The sequence below is a fragment of the Hetaerina americana genome, unplaced genomic scaffold, assembly GCF_022747635.1.
Source record: "Hetaerina americana unplaced genomic scaffold, ioHetAmer1.1.p SCAF_11, whole genome shotgun sequence".
Taxonomy (NCBI): Eukaryota; Metazoa; Arthropoda; class Insecta; order Odonata; family Calopterygidae; genus Hetaerina; species Hetaerina americana.
This window is the reverse complement of record NW_027286181.1, coordinates 709,833-717,765: the sequence shown is the minus strand read 5'-3', so window position 1 is coordinate 717,765 and position 7,933 is coordinate 709,833. Positions and strand designations below refer to the sequence as shown.

The 7,933-nt window shown below is 40.3% G+C and overlaps 1 protein-coding gene across 1 annotated transcript in view; it reads left to right on the top strand.

Annotated features, from left to right (window-relative positions):
• The first annotated feature begins 505 nt into the window (after window positions 1-505).
• The window catches only part of LOC139700765 (phospholipase B1, membrane-associated-like), a 66,319-nt gene continuing 58,891 nt past the window's right edge, over window positions 506-7,933 (top strand). Inside the window, exon 1 of the mRNA XM_071599187.1 lies at window positions 506-761. The gene's annotated coding sequence lies outside the window, so the exon portion shown is untranslated. The remainder of the gene's footprint in view (window positions 762-7,933) is intronic.

Here is a 7,933-nt window from a genome sequence, read left to right as displayed (position 1 = left end):
GGTCTAACTAGTGAACTGTCTATCTGGGTTGTAACTCCTTAGGAAATTTAATTTTGTGATTACAGTCACTAGAAATCAGAAATCCCTGTTACCTCCATGGATGTTATTCTCAACATTTTAACAAAAGTTCTATACGATTAGTGCTACCCTTCAACATGGTTTCAGCACTATAGGGAAAACGTGCACGGGAATTCAATGAGTTGAATTTTCATTATATTTTTGTTTCCTGAAAGGGGCGATGGTCCTCGCATTCGGTAATCTGTAGTCGTCGCTTCGGCGACGGGACTTCCAGCGCGCGGTGAGGGAGAGCGAGAGAGTGTTCGCGCGGTGAGCCTCGTCCCGTGCCTCCTCTCCCCCCTTCCCCTGCCAGGCGCGCACCGCAGGGGAGGGGGATGTGATAAGGGGGCGGGGTGGGCAAGCCTCCCCGACCAGTCGCATCGCGGTCGCCATGGACATCGGTCGGCCGCTCTGTTTCGCACGAGAAGAAACAAGAAGGCCTCTCAGCTCACGGCTCTCGCATTTCTCCGAAAACAAGTGGTCAGTCGTCAAAGCCGAGGGACGAGTTTCGAGCGTGAATAATTCATTTATAAATTAATATCGTGTGTGCAATAGTAAATCCCGGATGTAGTTTTTTTGTTTAATGTTTGAACAATTCAACCTGACATTCACCGTGCAGTGTGTGTGATTTTTAGTTTCGTATCGCGAGTACGTTCGATGGCACGAAAAAGAACTTTTCCATCCTCTGGAATAACTCGAGTGAGGTAAGAGACTATTAAGCTAACACTTTTTAGTTGATCTGGCAATGTTCGGGTGGTAATTCGAACTGGATCGAATATTATTGTCACTCTACATGAGAGGCAAAGTTTTATGATTGGCACTTTATATCCCAGAAAATAATTTATCCCTAGAGTGCTCGACCAAAAGCCCGAAGTAATCAGCCCGAAGGTTGGTTTGATGCGTGTAGGTGATGGAGCTCAGCTGTGGAGGGACCTCACCTGGGGCGCTCACCTTGTACACGAGGTGAGCTCTCTAAGTGGGCTAAGCATACTAAGGCCAACAGCCTGTGATATTCACTCATCAGGGTAGTAAGGGGGTCCATTACATTTCCCTATGCTCCTTGTGGTTTCCCACGAAGACTTAGCACTAGAAAAATCGCACATTGAATTATATATTTTGGACACTTTTAGTTTATATATTTTCATCTACTTTCATCTATTTCAACCAATAATCTACCTCTGATTTTTACTCTGTCTTGCAACCCGGTGTTATTGTAGAGGCTTGGGGATTATTGAGCTGTTATTTTTCTCTTTGCGCCAAGATTGACGATGTATTTCCCACTCCACACACTTGATCGTTTGGCAATTGTTTTTACAGCATCACAGTCATTTTTTGTGTGCAATGTAAAGAGGATTTTGGTGGAATGTAGAATAAGGATAACGAGAATGAATTTCACGATTTCTTGAAATATGAGTACACGTTAAAATTAGTTAAAACATTTATGGTAACACTGCGTTATCATGTTATGCTTAGATTGGCTTAGATGTTAAATTAGCTACCACTAAGAAACGGGAGGACGTAAATATTATGTGTGTGTTTGTAAATTAAAATAGTTTTTGCAGAATGTATAAGTCTATGTGGGTGTGAATTGGCATGATTTTTTTAGTTTTGTATGTGATTTTATTCTACTTTACGGGCGGTGACCTAACACCCCCCGCCACACGGTCTTGCGGGGTATTATGTAGATGTAGAAATAACCCTCTCCAGTTAAACCGTGCCAATGCTTAGGTTAGGATTAATCGTACCTGGTTAATTAATGTAAAATTTTTACGTTAATGCCACTGAAGTTGTTTTTTGGGTTTGACGAAAACACGTCTGATCTGAATAGACTGGCAGTGCCTATACTAAGAAAGTGTAATCATTGTCGATCGTTTTTTTAATCACCGTTCTCAGGAAGATATTTTATATGCGTTGTTCTCTTGGAAAACCTCATCCTTAAACCTTGGTAATTATATTAAAAAATCGTGTCAAAAACTGTCCGATTAGTTAAATAAGTATCTGATTTCAAATCGATATAAGTTCAACTTGACCATTTGCTAATGCTTTTCACTTTACAATTTTATCATTGACATGAACATTTCCGCTTAAGAGTTTGTTTTTATCTCAATTCTCTCCCTTTTACTGCAATAGACGGCGACGAGGAAACTCATCTCCACATATCCCTTCGAAAGTAACCATTTTTTTTTCAGAAAACAAAGAATGTGAATTACTTTTCAAGAGTTACATTCGATGATGCGTTTTGTAGGTAGCGTCAACCCATGACCTTCCTCATTTTTATTACGTTGACCCGTGACACGAATTTTCCCTTATTATTACGAGTAGTATGATCTTACTGATAAATCAAATTTTTGCCGTCATAATATGTCAAATGATTCATGACGCAAACTTTAGTTTCAAAATAAAATAATATGAAGCACACTCACATATGTCTATGCCTAAATTGAATCTAGTGATATGTCTCTTATTGCCTACAATTTTCACATATCCGTTAAATATATTAATGATTTCTATAAAAATGTTGGTTATTTCCTTCCCGCATTTGTGTTGTATGAGAAATCGTTAGTATTTTTTAGCTAATTCAATAATAGTGCAATACTGATCGAAAACTATCACCCTTAAGACAGTATACCATCAATAAAATATTAATAATTTACGGTCGTCATTCGTATTTTTTTATTTTAGCTGATAACAACAGGGTGCTTATTGAAATTAAACACTTGAAAACACCGTATTAATCACATTTTTTGGCTTTTTGTCTCAATAACCAACACTATCAAATTTTATGCCCAAATGAATCGAAAAAATGTCACTTCCTAAGACCCTCACGAGTAAGAAACCAACGAAAGAGTACATTTTTATTGAAATCCAAAACGCGTAGGCGTTTCATTGGCCATGAGAGCAAACTTCACATCCATTGATTTTCCTCGTCTGCACGTCGAGACATTGTTGTGATCTGATTTTCTCGTATATTCTAATGTCTTGAAGTAAAATAACGATATACGCCTTCTTGGGAGTGCCCCTGTAAATACGACCTGTTGACGCGGAGAAGAGTATCAGCTGATCTGGAGAGGGCGTGAGGGCGCCGTTACGGGGACGCTACTCCGTTTCGTTCCATTGCCCTGCAGCTGAATCAGTCGGTCCCGAGAGGTGCTACTTGGGGACGAAAGACGTGCATGTGTTTATTTGGGGACGAGGCTCTCACGAAGTGTCAAAAGTTGAAAGGGATGAGGGTACTCTGCCATGCGCCCCTCGGAGCAAGGATGCGGATGGAAGGAGGCAGGTAGGGAATTTTGGGGAGAGAATTGGAGTGCAGAATTTCTTGCTATCCCATTTTTATCCATGAAAAAAGGCGTTCCTGACTTATTTCTTTATTTTCATTTTCGATCAGTCATTGTATGTTTGATGAAGTCAAGCTTAGTGAGCTCATAAGATTGAGCCCACTGATACGACATATTTCCAAATTTCCAAATGAAGATTCTGACAACTTCAAACCCTAAAGTATAAGTAATTGCAGCATAAGACAAGAGTCTTAAACAAAAAGGTATGCGACAAATGAGATGTTGGAGATTATCTGTTATCTTAAGGTGTGTGGAATGAACGCGTTCCGCTTAGTGTCAGTGCTTTCCCCCGTGTCTCCTTCCGTTTTCAATTAAGTTCTACTGCCAAGAAAATCTCACGGCCTAGATTTTCCACAGGGCACGTCCAAAGGCGTTTACCTGGACTTGCACTCGGAGACCTTTGGTCAGCAACCAAATGTTCCGACCACGGCTGCTACCGCGACGACATTTTGCGATGGTGGGTTTTCATTCTACCCTGGCTATTTTCGACCAATCGTGGATTGCCCTAAGTTTTAACGTTCTAATGTCGGACACCCTCGATTTGAGGCACGAACTCGACCGAATCCAATATACTGGAGTAATGCTTTGCAGCAGAGGAAATATGGCAACGTTACCCAGGTTTTAAATCATTTCTTTGAGACACACCGCCACATGGCCAGTAACAACCCGTCAATTTAATCTTATCCCCATTCGTCCATACATTGAGTTCCCATTCTAAGACATGCAGCGATCAAAGAACCCGATTGTTATTTCTTTTCCCTGAGTTTTACGCATTTTTGATGCCGTAAGTGTACCGCAAGTATTGCTATTCTAAGGACCTTACTGTGTTCTTTAGACGCGCGCAGTCAAATCAACCTCATAAAAAATAAAATAGATTCTGCTTATTTTTCTTAAGTAGAGAGTAGTATGGTATTCAAATTCTACAGAGAATACTTGGATACAAAACTAATTACCTCCTTAACTTTTTCTAAGACGCTTGAACGAAGAATTGATTGTAACGTACTTTCCTTTCCTGAGAATGGAATTTTCTGCAGCCTTGAGTCGAAGCTGACTTGGAATATAATGTCAGTATTCACTAACACAAGTCTGAAACTGCATGTTGAGTTTTCTTTGTCGCGAGGAAGGATATGTCTTGAAACAATTTGCACAATTTTCATTTTTGAAATTCATTTTGAAAGAAAGTAAATTCAGCCCGTAATTGTTAAGTAAATATTAATTCACACGCAGGCTAATATACTATGCTTCGTGTGAATTATCTTTCTTTGAACTGAGTTCCCTAGGGTTGATTCTATTTACGAAGCCCTTGTACTGAGCACGTACTTAAGTATGAGTGTAGTTAACGGAATAAAGTTCTCCATTTCAAGCGCTTGGATAAAGAAGGGCAACAGCATGACTATACTCGTGGATGCCTATATTGAAGAGAAATATTTTCAACGTGATGAATAACGATGATTTGCAGAATGTATTGAAATGGGAGCTGGACCCCAGCTCCGGCACCTCGCGTTTCGTAAGACTTTTAAAGCCGACCTTGCTAGGAATTTCAACTAAGGTCATCGCTCTAAAAATATGATCGTTCCTCATTTCCCTAGGTTATGCATCAAACTATTGACAGGAATCATCAGAGCAGCGGTATCTAGCACCTACGTAGTGCAAGTACCGAACGGTATCATCGAAGACATTCACGAACATATTTTTATTTGAAAGATAAAAAGAAGACGTCCTTCGTCTTGCTTGAGCTGTGTTGGACTTCGACACTGCTTCGGCCTTATTCAATAAAGGTAAAATACATCCTTGCTTACCTCTGTGACGAAACACCCGTTCTTCTAATAGACAGGCCTTGAAAATCTATGGTGGTGATGATGGCGAAGCGGGAGGGGTTCGTGTGAGAACGCGATAAATTCTCGTAACCTGACGAAAAAATGCTCAATCAGGCAATATGCCCAGTGAGTATGCCAACCGTCACTTCCTCTCAATCTTTGTGTTTACCCTTTAATTCTGGTGCAGCGATGAAAGGAAAATGGCCTCTCGTCCTTAATTAGTTAGGCGTTGACCCCAGGCGGAGGGTTTCCGGGGCTAGACCCAGCCCAGCTGACTCCCTCAGCAAATTAAGTGCGCCACCTCATCAGCAATGGTTGCCAATGGGGAAGAAGTGCAGATGCAGCATTTGCTGGTACTTCGATGTGCCACGCCTACCCAACAGGAAGGCAGCGAACATTTATTCGTTGCGATCCTTTGGCATAGAGGCCTTTTTCCCTAATTTGAAGCGGTAATTACTTCCGAGCGTGTTTTCATCGGCTTAATCTAATTATTAATTTGACTCTCTTTTCTAAATGAAGCGGCTCTTCATTCATTCATCATCTGGTTACCTTCTCCAAGGGCTAAAAGTAATCTGGAATTTTTAGATTACATTTTTCACTAACTTTCCTTTTTTTCGTAATATGCCAATGCTATAACACCTGGCTTGGTTGGATTGGAGACTCAGTTGCTGACTCGTAGTCCTAGGATAAAAATGACGTCGTCGTATCACGTGCAAATCTCGGGAAAAATCCCAATTGTTACGCACACCTGGACATTTATCATTTTTGAATTATCAGCGCTCGTGATTAAGTTGAATTATATACATATTAGACCCCAAAGTTAAATAGTTACATCTCCCTACTGTCTTAATGAATGAAATAACACGAAGAGGCGCAACCTATTACCTTATCATCTGGTTGAAACTACACCGATGAGAGGAGGGAGACTGTGCCGATTCGTTTTGATTAAGGGTTAGCCTGTAGCATCGCCCATCAGTGACATCATCTTCCTTCCTATACGCTCCGGTTGGAGAACACCCAAGTGGAGAGATTTCGTCGCTTGTGCTAGGTCGGGGGTAAAAAAATTACGCTGCGGAGAGAATGTTCACGTGAAATGAAAGCTCTCATTGTAAGTGATATGCGATGCAGCCATGTTGAAGAATAATCATAATTTAGTTAAATTGGTCTTACCTCAGATATGAAAACTTTTTCATTCCAAAAAAATATAGAATATTTTTCTTTCCAGTTGAAGGTCACATTAAATGCGCTTGATTTCGTCACAGCGGAGCTCTATGTATTAAAGAGAGAAGGGTGGTGAGTATTCATTTAGATAGCGCAAGTTTTTTTTCACGTGTTTCGCGGCATTTTTAATGTTTAAATTCCTCTAACCCAAGTCAATTGCTAGATCTCTCTCGTTGTTGATTTAGTCAATAATGAGCATTATTACTGGTAGCCGCGGAAAGATTAGTATAATATTCACGTATTCTGATAGAAATGCTTGTGCGGACGATGTGGCGACCACAGTCCATCAGCTCCCGCGGAAAAATCGACATCCTGACGTTTGCCAAACCGCCTTTTGGTGCGATTTGAACCCATGTTTCTCGGATCACACGGTTCGGTTACGTGTCAATCTTTTGCAACACTAACTCTTCATTCCCTGGCCCCTTTTATGCCGGCAATTCAATTTTCGATGACTAGTAAAAAAATCGGTATCATTCACGTTGATTTTTTGCACATGGAATGTCCAAACTTCCTGGAGAAAATTTTAGTGTCTCAACAAGCGCAAGAAATATTGTTAATGAGATAAGTTTTCAATGAAGTCTCACGGATAATGTTCGTGAATGAACGCCAATAGTCTCTTGGATTACCATAAGAAAATTATTCCTTAACGCGGAACATCATCGATGACTTCAGGTGAGCTACCAGTTACTAATACTGAAACAACACTGAGCACTGAAATAAAAATATCCAGTGAGGAAGCTCAACGCTAAAAGGTTCTGAATATTTGCTATATCTTTGCAATTATATCTAAAGGCAAGAATAAAGCACCCACGTAATGCGAGCATTTCTGTCTTTCCATCTTTTGTCGTTATGTTAATTTCTAAAGATGGAAGCTATTGCGCAATGATTTTCAAATCTTTTTATCTTGTATTAACCTGCAAGCCACCGCTAGGGTCTGCGGCAGGGGGTGATTAAACACTAGACTAACTTGGACCCGAATATTTTTCCACGTGGCGCGGTCGGACAAAGTTATTCTGATCCCTGATAATTCGTGGGAATAATGGCATCTTAAATCTATCTGTTCTACACTTAATCTCCTAATTTTATTGACAATCTCTCCTAATTTACTACGATGGGGCAATAATATATTTTCAACATCACTGCTAAAGAGAAATCCTTCCAATTTATGCAAGAGCTTCAATCTGTAATTTAATCTTCGCTCCGTGGGTGATTCCATGCCTAGCTGCTCCAATATTTTGTATATGCTACTAAGTTTATCGTAAGAACGTTGTACAAATCTAGTTCCTCTACGCTGCACGCGATCAAATTCGACATTTAATCCAACCTTGTGATGATCGCATATGCTAGCAGCATATTCTAAATGATGCTTAACCAGCGAAAGATAATATTTCTCTTCTAACTTTTCATCATGTTTCCCCAACACTCATCTAATGAATTTTCCTAATTGTTTGTTAGCTTATCCCCATATTCCCCATAAATGATTCACCCAGAAGAGGTCGT